Below are 12385 nucleotides of genomic sequence, written 5' to 3'. Positions count from 1 at the left end.
CACAGGCCCAAGGCTTGCTATGTAGCACGGAATACCTCATTGGACTGCAGCACTCCACGCGGGCTGAGATACACGCTCCACGTGGGATGGGCAGTATTCGTCCATGAAGATCCAGGCCAACGTTTAGAGATGGAGCAACACTCGGGGAGCAAAGAACTCCAACGAACGGACGTCTACTTTACAAGGATGTATTGCTTTATTCAATGCATGGACACAGAAACAGTTCAACCGCTCGATTACAGACCGCAGTCAATACAGTAAAGAAAGAAATGTGTCTGTTTAATGTAAACTTGCATGGAGCTCGTTTGTCAGCCACTGACTGACTGAATGCTGAAACGTGGTCTAACGTTACATGCACCACCAGGGATAAGGCCTTGCCTATAAGCATTCCCCAGCTGGCAAAAACGGAACCTCCCTGCCTATTCCTCACCATGGAAGAACGGAACCTACCTTTTTTTAAAAAAAAGAAAGCCACAGCAGCAGCCAACTAGATTTTGGTAGGCCGCTGTCTCCCCCTTGTGTGCTGCATAAAAAATGCACTCCACTAAAAATAACAATGATCCACGAAATAGAGCGTATGGAGAGAACGAGGCTTCTAGATGAGCCGTCAGGCTATGATAAATTGTATCACACCTGGGCGATATGGATAGATGCCCGGAGCTCACCCCTATTTACCAAGTGGTTACAGACAGGGACATGTGAGTAACACGTTTAAACCACAATTGTAAAGAGAAACAACAATTCCGGAGCCCGCCCCCCCCCCCCCCCCTTTTTGTTTTATTTTCTCTTTCTCCCGTGTCATAGATACCTACCCTCCCTTACCACTCCCCCCCCCCCTTACCCTCCCCTCATTCCCCTGTTTGTAGACCTTATAAAATATCACAGACAAACATGATATAGTTCAACTCGAAATTGATTTATTAAGTTTCATTGTCAAAGTTATTTTTACATTGCTTTGAGATAAGGCAAAAGTTTCCCCCCCTCCATGAAACCAATAAAACCTATATTGAATAAAATAAAAATGATGCAGTTACCGGTAGTTCTGCAGCTTCTTGGTGGAAATAAAGACCATCTCCCGTCTCCCAGCTGCAGCAGAGACTGACTGAAATGGCTGCCAAGCCCGGTATTAATGCTTCTAAATTGATGACATCACAAAGGAGTGACATCGTCAGCCTTCCAAACACCTGGCTCAATTGCATACAGTATGTATGTATGTATGCATGTATGTGAGTCTATCTATCTATCTATCTATCTATCTATCTATCTATCTATCTATCTATCTATCTATCTATCTATCTTTATTAATTATGTAGAATATAGATATGGATTATTTCTAATTTACAGATTTTGTAGATATAGATTAAAGATAGATTTAAGATTGTATGTGTGTGTGTATATGTGTGTATGTGTGTGTGTGTGTGTGTGTGTGTGTGTGTGTGTGTATGTATGTATGTATGTATATATATATATAATGTATATATGTAAAAAAAATATAAAATCTGTAGGTATGTATGTATGTATGGCGGGCGGGCAAAAAAGGCCTGCTGTATGTTTTTAAGTTCTTCGGATGACCATGCCGCTCTAATATTCTCCTTACTAGGGTCTACTAATGCTGGCCCAGGGGAAGGCAATAAAGCCCTATGGGGCCGAAGCCAATTTCCCTTATTTTAGGTAAAAAGTTTCCATCCGTCCCTACTCGAAATGCGGCTGGCCGAAGAGATCCCTCCAACCGACCGGCCGACGCACCTTCAGAGACAAACTAGTGCTTGCTTCTAGTGTCATCGCCGGCTTAACCCTCGTTTGTAGGGAGCTGACGAGTCCTGCAGCAGCAGGCTCTGCAAGCCTAGGATGCGTGAGCACGGTGCAAGAGGAAGGACTGAGGGTGTGAGGCTGGGCGCGGTTGAGAAGGCGTGGGGCGGGGCTATGGAAAGTTTTCATAGCTCTCCCAGCTGCCTGGGTGCATTGTGGGTGCGCCCAGAGTGCTGGCTGAGCGTGTTGCCTCAAGCCTTGGAAGTGGAGTTGGGCGGACCGGGCTACAGGTGAAACCCATTTCGGGTTATCGCTTCTCGGCCTTTTGGCTCAGATCAAGTGTAAGGCTCGGTCTGTGCTGGAGGAGCGATCTGGGTGCGCCCAGTTTTTTTGCTTGGAGCGGCATCTTTTTCCTGTGGTTTTTGGACCGACAGCTGACCCCTGAAAATGTTTGGCATGAAGAATTCCATACGCTTTGAAGTTGCGCCAGGAGATTACAACAAGAACACTGTCGTCTTTATCGTCAGAGATATTCTCCTGGAGAAGATGAAGGTTCCTAAAGCAGCCATCTACAGCGTGCAGGACTTTCCACGGCAGGGTATGTACGATGTGACTTTTACAGAGGAACATATCTGCCTAAATGTTTATGAATGGCTCAGAAAGCACAAGGACATTGACTTGTTGGATGGAGTTAGGATCACTCCGTTGTTTGGCATCCACGAAAAGCCAGTTTTGGTGCATGTCTACAACCCCTTCACTGAGGTTGAACTAGTTAAAAGCTTTTTAAGAAGATATTGCGACCAGGTGAGGGGTGGAGACAAGCAGATGAACATTTTAGGCATATTCAACTGCAAGTACAAGTTCTATTGCAGATTTAGACAGAGTGCAGACAGCATTGGAGGTGTGAAGCACCCACCGGCCAACTTCACAATTGCTGGACATAGAGGCTATTTGTCTTATCCGGGGCAACCCACTTACTGCCGCAATTGCTTCGAGTTTGGGCATGTAAAAACTGAATGCACGAAAGGGCAAGTATGCAGAAACTGCCAGGAAGAGGGTCATCACGCTGGTAATTGCCCGCAACCAAAGCGGTGTGACTTTTGTGGCTCTAGCGATCATATGTTTAAAGATTGCACTGCGAGCATAAGGCCCAGAATGGGAGGAGAGAGGGAAGAGGTGCCAGAGCAGGAGAGAGCTGGTAAATCTCCTGGCATACAGAGGAAGGTTGAAAACCCCAAAAGTGTGCAGGCTGAAGCTGCAGGGCCTGCTGAGGTATCTGGAGCCGTAGGGGCCCCAAAAGTGTCTGAGGTTCCAAAAACGTCTGAGACTGCAAAATTGTCTGAGGCCACAAAAACTGAAACTGCAAAAATATCTTGGGCTGCAGTGGCTGCTAAGGCACCTGTGGAGGCTGGAGTGTCTGGAGCTGCTAGGGCACCAGTGGTTGCTAAAGTGTCCAAAGCAACTAAAATGTCCAGAGCAACTAAAGCGCCGGTGGCAAGTAAAACGCCTGTAGTTTCCAAACCACCTGAGGTCGTTAAAGTGTCTGAGGCAGCAGAAATGCCTGAAGCTGTGGAGGTATCTGAGGCCCAGGTGTCTAAGATAATTAGACACCTGGAGGAAGTAATTGAAGGGGTGGAGAGTCCAGTACATCCCTCAGACCCAGAGAACATTGCAAGCTTCTCCTCACCAGAGACTTCCCTGTGTAAGAGGGAGGGTGGTGGGGATTCTGAAAGCTCAAGTGATGAAGAGTTCGCAAAAGTGGTGGGGGACTCTGCTAAAAAACGAAAGTGTGAGAGGAGTAAAGAAAAGCCCATGGAAACCGGCGACCCGCTGGAAAAAGTGGCGCAGGACCTTGTCCTTACTACTGATAGTGGTGAAGACTTATAAATGAATCTTTGCATAGGGTACTCACCCTGATGTATTTAAGCAGTATGAAAATGAGGATGTAATATGGGTTTTACCATTTGCTCACAAAATGTCCGGGTGTTTACCAGTAGGGCCAGGAGGACGGCCATACTGAGTTTTCTCAGACAGGAGAATGCGGATGTGTACTGTCTGCAAGAATGTGGGATTACTGGTGATATAAAACCTGATGAATGGCCTTGTGGGACATGTATATGGTCGGGTAGTAAGACAAACAGAAATGATGGGGTAGGCATATTGCTTAAGTCGGGGGAGGTGCAGTTAGACAGCTACACAGTAATCGAGGTGGGGAGGTGTCTGTCAGCGGTACTGATATATAAAAACACTAAGTTTTTGTTGGTAAATATTTATGCTCCCAGCAGTAAGAATGAGAGAAAACTTTTATTTGAAAAAATTAAATTGTTTATTCAGGGCAGAATGCCAGTAATTATAGTCGGTGATGTGAACTGCGACCTGGACAAGAAGGCTTTTGATTTGTCTGGGAAGGTTTTGTCAGAGATTGTTTCTGATTATAGGTTGCAAGATATGCAGATTTTATGTAACATTAACCCCAAATTATGTACGTACCATGCTGATAGAGGGGGCCTTCATTCCCGGTTGGATTATTGTTTTGTTTCAGAGAATATCATACCGTTAAGTTACCAACAAAAACCAGTTATTTTTTCGGATCATGAGTGTTTGCTGTGTGGTGTGGATGTGAATGTGAGAGGGGTACATGGGAGGGGGCTGTGGAAACTCAATATAAGTCATCTGGAGAGTGAGGATGTGAGAAAGGAGTATGAGTGTCTGTATAACAGGTGGTGTGAGAGGAAAAACAAGTTTGCTAATATTCTGCAGTGGTGGGATTGGGTAAAAAAGAAGACTAAAGCATATTTCAAGTCTTTGGGATATAAACTGGCAGCAAGAAGGCGGGAGGAGTACACAAAACTAAACACACGTCTAAGTTTTTTGGAGAGAATGAGAGAGAATGGTGTGGATGTGCAGGATGAGTTGGTGAGTGTGAGGAGAGAAATTAATAGGTATATGACAGAAAAAGGCAGAAGCATCATATACAGGGCCAAACTGGAAAAGATGGAGTATGGAGAGAAATGCTCTAGGTTTTTCTTTAAAAAGGTCTTTGCAAAGAAACCAACAATAGAGGTGGTGGCGAAAGAGGATGGATGTGAGGTGAGTGGGGATGGTGTGAGTGAGGAAGTGGCTGCGTTCTATGAGGATCTGTATGCGGTGAAAGAGAGGGATGAGAGTTTGGAGAGTGAGGTGCTGAGTGTGCTAGAGAGTAAGCTTGGAGAGGGAGAGAGAGCGTCTGTGATGAGAGACATATCTATGGATGAGGTGGAGAGAGTGGTACAAGGAATGGCTGTGAATAAGACGCCTGGTGAGGATGGGTTGCCTGTGGAATTCTATCGTCTGTTGTGGAAGGTGGTGGGAGTGGATGTGTGTGCGGTGTGTAAGTATATGTGGGAGAATGTGGAAGTGGCTGAGAGTATGCGTGGGGGAGTGATTGTGTTGATACCAAAAAAAGGAAGCCTGAAAAGTCTGAAAAATTGGAGGCCCATCACGTTACTTAACTGTGATTACAAGATTTATGCGAAGATAGTGGCCAACAGAATGAGAGATGTGGTTGAATGTGTGGTGAGTGAAGAGCAATTTTGTGCGGTGCCTGGTAGAAGAGTGCAAGAGAGTCTGGTGTTGTTGAGAGATGTGTTGTGGGATTGTAAGAGTAGAGAGAAGAGTGTGTATGTTGTGTCTATAGACTTTGAAAAGGCGTATGATAGATTGTCTCATAGTTTTTTGTTTAGAGTGTTGTTACGAATGGGTTTCCCGAGTGATTTTGTGTGGAGAGTTCAGAGTTTGTATAATGGAATGTATAGCAGAGTGTTGGTGAATGGATGTGTGGGGAGAAAGGTGAATGGATGTTCTGGGGTGCGGCAGGGCTGTCCGCTGTCCGCAGTCGCCTTTATCTGTGCGATTGAGCCATTGTTGTGCCTGTTGAGAAAGGACAAAGTTGTGAGAGGGATTCATATTCCAGGAAGTGGTGGGAAAGAGTTAAAAGTGTGTGCGTATATGGACGATGTGTGTGTGGTGTGCGAGTCAGAGAGTGCTGTGCGTAGAGTCAAGTTGTTAGCGTCTATTTTTTGTGGTGCGTCTGCTTTTAGAGTGAATTGGTCAAAGAGTGAATGTAAGGTGTTTGGGGAGGTAGGTGGAGTGAGAGATTTAGGTTTGAATGTAGTGTCTGGGCCAATGAAAATTCTGGGGGTCATGTTTAATGACTCTGTGGATGGTAAAGAGAGTTGGGAGGCAGCAAAGGAAAGAGTGGAGAAACGGTTGACCTTCTGGAGGATGAGAGATCTTAGTCTCCTGGGAAAAATAGTAGTGATCAAGAGTATTGTTCTGCCAATCTTTTTGTATGTGGCAATGATCTTCCCGCCTGACTATATGAGGCTCAGGAGTTTAAATAGGATTCTATTTGTTTTTTTCTGGGGATCTAAGATGGAGCGCTTGAAAAGAGAGACTGTGGTGAAGAACTGGAGGAATGGTGGTATGAGTTTCCCGAACCTAGAAGTTTATTTTGGAGTGAATGGATTAGTTTTTTTGTTGGCTGTGATTGAGAGAGAGAGAAAGGTGTCGTGTATGATGAGATATTTGGCTGGGCGACTGTTTGTAAGGTTAAAGTGGTGCAGGAATGACTTGAGTAAGCCTGTTGCATTCGTGGTTCCAAAGTGGTATGAGTGGATTGTAAAGTTTGTAGAGAAGTATGAGTTGAGTGAAGTGGAAGTGAGTATGCTCCGAAATAAACGTCTGCTTGTGAGAATGATTGAGAGTAGGGAAAGGGTGAGTGAGATAAATCTGGTTGGTGGAAGGAATGTGCAGAGAGTATGGGCGAAAGTGAGAATGGATGGAATGACTGGCAGACAGAAAGAAATTGTATGGCAGAGCTTGCATGGCGTACTACCTGTGAGAGAATTCCAGAGGAGTAGAGGTCTGATAGCAAGAGAGACCTGTCCTAGAGTCCAGTGTGGAGGCAGCGAGAGCATAGTCCACTTATTCTGGAATTGTGCCTATGCCCAGAAAGTGGTGAAAAAATTAGGACCGCTCTGTAAAGAGTTAACAGGCATTCAGTTTCTATCTTTTGAGGTACTGATGTTTGGATTAGGTGCGAGTGATGGAGTGAAAGAAAGATTGTTGTGGTTGTTTTTGTCATGTGTGAAAGAAGTGCTGTGGGATGTGAGGAACGTGTATGTGTATAAAAGAGAAGAGCTGAGTGTGAATGCGAGTGTAAGAATGGTGCTAGGGAAGTTATTCATATGCTACCTATGGGATAAGAGGAGGAGGGGGGTGGATGCGGAGGGCGTTTGGAAGGTGAAGAAGTGGATTCAACTTGTTGGATTGTAAAAATAATGTTTTTTCTTTGTGATATTGTTTTTTGTTACTGTGAAAAATAAGAACAGTAATAAAGCCTGATGATGAAAGGGATGAACGTTGCAGTAAATATGCAATGACAGTTTACTTGAAAGTAAAGTAAAGTAAGTTTTCAACCCAATCTGAGGGTATAAAAAAAAAAAAAAAAAAAAAAATCTGTTCTTATCAGTTTAATATCTGATACGTCCCCTATCTGGGGACCATATATTAAATGGATTTTTAGAACAGGGAGCTGGAAAAAGAGCTTGCTCTGTCCACTCCACGCATTGACCTGGTATTGCAGTACCTCCAGGACCGGTGCACCCCCTTTCCTACAGCAGTTTCCAAAAGCAGAAAAACAAAACTGACGAGCAAGAGGTGCAGCGCAGCTGTGGCGGCTGCTGCTACCACCACCCAAGCACTTTGATTGACACTCAGCCCGTCTGCTCGCAACATTGTATCCACTGAGCAGCTGCGTCTGCCAGAGTGTGCACAGCACAGGTACAACTGGAAGCAAAACAACACACACACCAGTTCATATGGCAGCCGCACTCTATAGTTCGTACCTACCGCTGCGCTAATAGCCAAGTTGGAAACATCGGGCAGGCACAGCGTATCCTGGCAGCCTGCGTCTGTATGCTTCACGTATTCGGGTCATGGGTGTATGTGCAGGGGGCCCGGAGCCCCAGGGGGCCCATAAAGTCTCTCTTCCCCACATTGTAAACCAATGCTATCAATGAAGCTTTATAGTTTGGGGGCCCAGTTCCAGACTTTGTACTCGGGCCCCGCAGCTTCAAGTTACACCTCCAGATCAGGATAATGCTAGGCCATTCCAACCAGCCTGTGTGTGTGACCTGCAGTCGCTGGTAGTCGAAAAGCGGCCGGCCCCGGATGCGCGCTTCAGAGTGGACAGACAGCAGCGGACCCCCAATCACACAGGCCCAAGGCTTGCTATGTAGCACGGAATACCTCATTGGACTGCAGCACTCCACGCGGGCTGAGATACACGCTCCACGTGGGATGGGCAGTATTCGTCCATGAAGATCCAGGCCAACGTTTAGAGATGGAGCAACACTCGGGGAGCAAAGAACTCCAACGAACGGACGTCTACTTTACAAGGATGTATTGCTTTATTCAATGCATGGACACAGAAACAGTTCAACCGCTCGATTACAGACCGCAGTCAATACAGTAAAGAAAGAAATGTGTCTGTTTAATGTAAACTTGCATGGAGCTCGTTTGTCAGCCACTGACTGACTGAATGCTGAAACGTGGTCTAACGTTACATGCACCACCAGGGATAAGGCCTTGCCTATAAGCATTCCCCAGCTGGCAAAAACGGAACCTCCCTGCCTATTCCTCACCATGGAAGAACGGAACCTACCTTTTTTTAAAAAAAAGAAAGCCACAGCAGCAGCCAACTAGATTTTGGTAGGCCGCTGTCTCCCCCTTGTGTGCTGCATAAAAAATGCACTCCACTAAAAATAACAATGATCCACGAAATAGAGCGTATGGAGAGAACGAGGCTTCTAGATGAGCCGTCAGGCTATGATAAATTGTATCACACCTGGGCGATATGGATAGATGCCCGGAGCTCACCCCTATTTACCAAGTGGTTACAGACAGGGACATGTGAGTAACACGTTTAAACCACAATTGTAAAGAGAAACAACAATTCCGGAGCCCGCCCCCCCCCCCCCCCCTTTTTGTTTTATTTTCTCTTTCTCCCGTGTCATAGATACCTACCCTCCCTTACCACTCCCCCCCCCCCTTACCCTCCCCTCATTCCCCTGTTTTTAGACCTTATAAAATATCACAGACAAACATGATATAGTTCAACTCGAAATTGATTTATTAAGTTTCATTGTCAAAGTTATTTTTACATTGCTTTGAGATAAGGCAAAAGTTTCCCCCCCTCCATGAAACCAATAAAACCTATATTGAATAAAATAAAAATGATGCAGTTACCGGTAGTTCTGCAGCTTCTTGGTGGAAATAAAGACCATCTCCCGTCTCCCAGCTGCAGCAGAGACTGACTGAAATGGCTGCCAAGCCCGGTATTAATGCTTCTAAATTGATGACATCACAAAGGAGTGACATCGTCAGCCTTCCAAACACCTGGCTCAATTGCATACAGTATGTATGTATGTATGCATGTATGTGAGTCTATCTATCTATCTATCTATCTATCTATCTATCTATCTATCTATCTATCTTTATTAATTATGTAGAATATAGATATGGATTATTTCTAATTTACAGATTTTGTAGATATAGATTAAAGATAGATTTAAGATTGTATGTGTGTGTGTATATGTGTGTATGTGTGTGTGTGTGTGTGTGTGTGTGTGTGTGTGTGTGTATGTATGTATGTATGTATGTATGTATATATATATATATAATGTATATATGTAAAAAAAATATAAAATCTGTAGGTATGTATGTATGTATGGCGGGCGGGCAAAAAAGGCCTGCTGTATGTTTTTAAGTTCTTCGGATGACCATGCCGCTCTAATATTCTCCTTACTAGGGTCTACTAATGCTGGCCCAGGGGAAGGCAATAAAGCCCTATGGGGCCGAAGCCAATTTCCCTTATTTTAGGTAAAAAGTTTCCATCCGTCCCTACTCGAAATGCGGCTGGCCGAAGAGATCCCTCCAACCGACCGGCCGACGCACCTTCAGAGACAAACTAGTGCTTGCTTCTAGTGTCATCGCCGGCTTAACCCTCGTTTGTAGGGAGCTGACGAGTCCTGCAGCAGCAGGCTCTGCAAGCCTAGGATGCGTGAGCACGGTGCAAGAGGAAGGACTGAGGGTGTGAGGCTGGGCGCGGTTGAGAAGGCGTGGGGCGGGGCTATGGAAAGTTTTCATAGCTCTCCCAGCTGCCTGGGTGCATTGTGGGTGCGCCCAGAGTGCTGGCTGAGCGTGTTGCCTCAAGCCTTGGAAGTGGAGTTGGGCGGACCGGGCTACAGGTGAAACCCATTTCGGGTTATCGCTTCTCGGCCTTTTGGCTACGATCAAGTGCAGTTGATCTAGCCAGAGGGCTTGGTGATCGTTTTACTGCTTGGCAGTAGTCTTGCTGTGGTTTCCAGGAATCGACAGACGTATTGAAGATGGCCGGTATCCAGAATACTATTCGTTTTATGGTGGACAGTACAAGTGGAACCAAGAACACCGTCGTGTATGTTGTCCGGGACATTATCATGGAGGAAATCGGAGTGCCCAAGGATGAAATCTTTTGTGTCCAGGATTTCCCAAGGATTGGACAATACGACGTCACTTTCTGCGGAGAAACAGTCTGCCTAAACGTGTTTGAGTGGTTGAGGAGCCATAAAGACACCGCACTACTGCAAGGAATAAAGGTAATCCCTTTATTTGGCATTCAAGAAAAGCCCTTAATCTTGCATGTTTATAATCCTTATACGGATAAGGACATGATTGTGAACTTTCTTAAGCGCTACTGTGACGTAGTAAGAGGTGGAGAGAAAATGACCAATATACTTGGGATTTTTAATTCTAAGTACAAATTCTGGGTCAGACTAAGAATGGACGCCAGTAAACTTGGAGGAGTTACGCACCCACCGGCGAACTTCACTATCGCAGGTAACCGGGGATACCTTTATTACCCGGGACAACCCACCTTTTGTAGGAATTGCAACCAGTTTGGACACACTAAAGAGGATTGTTCCAGTGGCCTGGTTTGCAGGAATTGTCAGGAGACTGGACATCATGCCGGCAATTGTCCAAAGCCAAAATGCTGTGATTTGTGTGGTGATGATGACCACATGTGTAGAGACTGCCCTTTGAATTTACCGTCCAGGGGTGCCTGGAAGCCTAAAACCAACATGGCGGCTACCAGTAGTGAGGCTACCACCAGTCGTGTGGCTTCTGCCAGTAATGTGGCTTCCGTTAGTGGTGTTACACCTGCTGTTGCAAACGAGGTTGCTACTGTGTTTAAACCTGTGGTGACTGCAGCGGAGAGTCCTGCAAAACCTCCTCAGACAACTGAGAAAGAGAAGTCTGTTGGGTCAAAAAAACCTAAAACTGCAGAGGTGGGAGCTAAAGAGGTGGAGGAGACCATTAAAAGGAAGATTGGGAGTCAGAAGCCGCAGGTTGGGAGTGCTACTCCTGAAGAGCAGGTGGCTGGGGTAATCAGGCAGCTGGAGGAGATCGTTGAGCAAGTGGACAGCCCTATTAACCCTTCAGCGAACATTGAGGAGTTTTCCTCTCCTGAGACAGTCCAGAGTAAGAGGGAGGGGGGAGGTGAACTAAATGTTTCCAGCGAGGAGGAGTTTGTGGAGGTGGCTGAGAAAAATGCAGCGAAAAAAAGAAGATGCACTAAAAGCAAAGAGACTCTAATGGAGGTCAGCAACCCATTTGAGACTTTGGCGCAGGACCTTGAGTGCTCAGGTGAGAGTGGCGAGGACTGATCAAATGAGCCACCATGAGTCCATATATCACCTGTATTTTGTGGTTTAGCCACTTTAAGTGTGAAGATATATATACAGTATATGACTTTCTTGTTTTGCATGAGCTATGATATGTTGCTATAAGCTTACACCTGAGATATGGTTCTGAATATATGCTCCCAGAATGTGAGGGTTTTTAAATCAAAGGCCAGAAGAGCTGCAATTTTTAGTTTTTTGTGTCAGAAAAAAGCAGATTTGTTTTGCCTTCAGGAGTGCGGCATTAACTCCGATATCAGCCCTTCAGAATGGCCTTATGGTGCTGCTGTGTGGTCTGGGAGCGTATATAATAAGAACGATGGAGTTGGCATACTAATTAACTCCAAAGAGTTGGCGCTACAGAGTAGCGAAGTAATTGAGGCGGGGAGATGCATCTCTGCAGTGCTGCTATATAGAGGTATACAGTTCCGTGTCATTAACGTGTACGCACCTCCAGAAAAACAGGAGAGAAGTGCTCTGTTTGAGAAAATTAAGCTATTTATGCAGGGAAGGATACCCACCGTCCTCATAGGGGACATGAATTGTGACATCTCTAAGAAAGCTTTTGATGTGTCTGCAAAACTTTTATTTGAATTGTGTACTGATTTTCATTTGAGGGATATCCAGCAGGCGTGTGGCATATCCCCTCACCTTAATACCTACCATGCGGACAGGGGTGGAGTCCACTCCAAGATTGATTTTTGTTTCTTATCAGAGAATGTATCTGCAATAAGTTATGTACAAGAGATGGCGCTATTCTCTGACCACGAATGTTTGTTATGTGGGGTGGAGGTGGGGAACGGTGTTGTGTGGGGGAAGGGAGTCTGGAAGCTGAACCTGAAGCATTTGGAGGGGCAGGATATTAAAAAACA

The 12385-nt window shown here is 45.5% G+C and overlaps 1 protein-coding gene and 1 pseudogene across 1 annotated transcript in view; both read left to right on the top strand.

The window, feature by feature from the left end:
- Positions 1–12385, top strand: part of LOC136599461 (uncharacterized) — a 139794-nt gene that overhangs the window by 32869 nt on the left and 94540 nt on the right. The window lies entirely within an intron of this gene.
- On the top strand, positions 7198–7400 carry LOC136599565 (U2 spliceosomal RNA; annotated as a pseudogene).

The sequence above is a fragment of the Eleutherodactylus coqui genome, unplaced genomic scaffold (assembly GCF_035609145.1).
Source record: "Eleutherodactylus coqui strain aEleCoq1 unplaced genomic scaffold, aEleCoq1.hap1 HAP1_SCAFFOLD_101, whole genome shotgun sequence".
NCBI lineage: Eukaryota > Metazoa > Chordata > Amphibia > Anura > Eleutherodactylidae > Eleutherodactylus > Eleutherodactylus coqui.
Note: the sequence above shows the minus strand (reverse complement) of the source record. Positions and strands in the feature narration are given on the sequence as shown.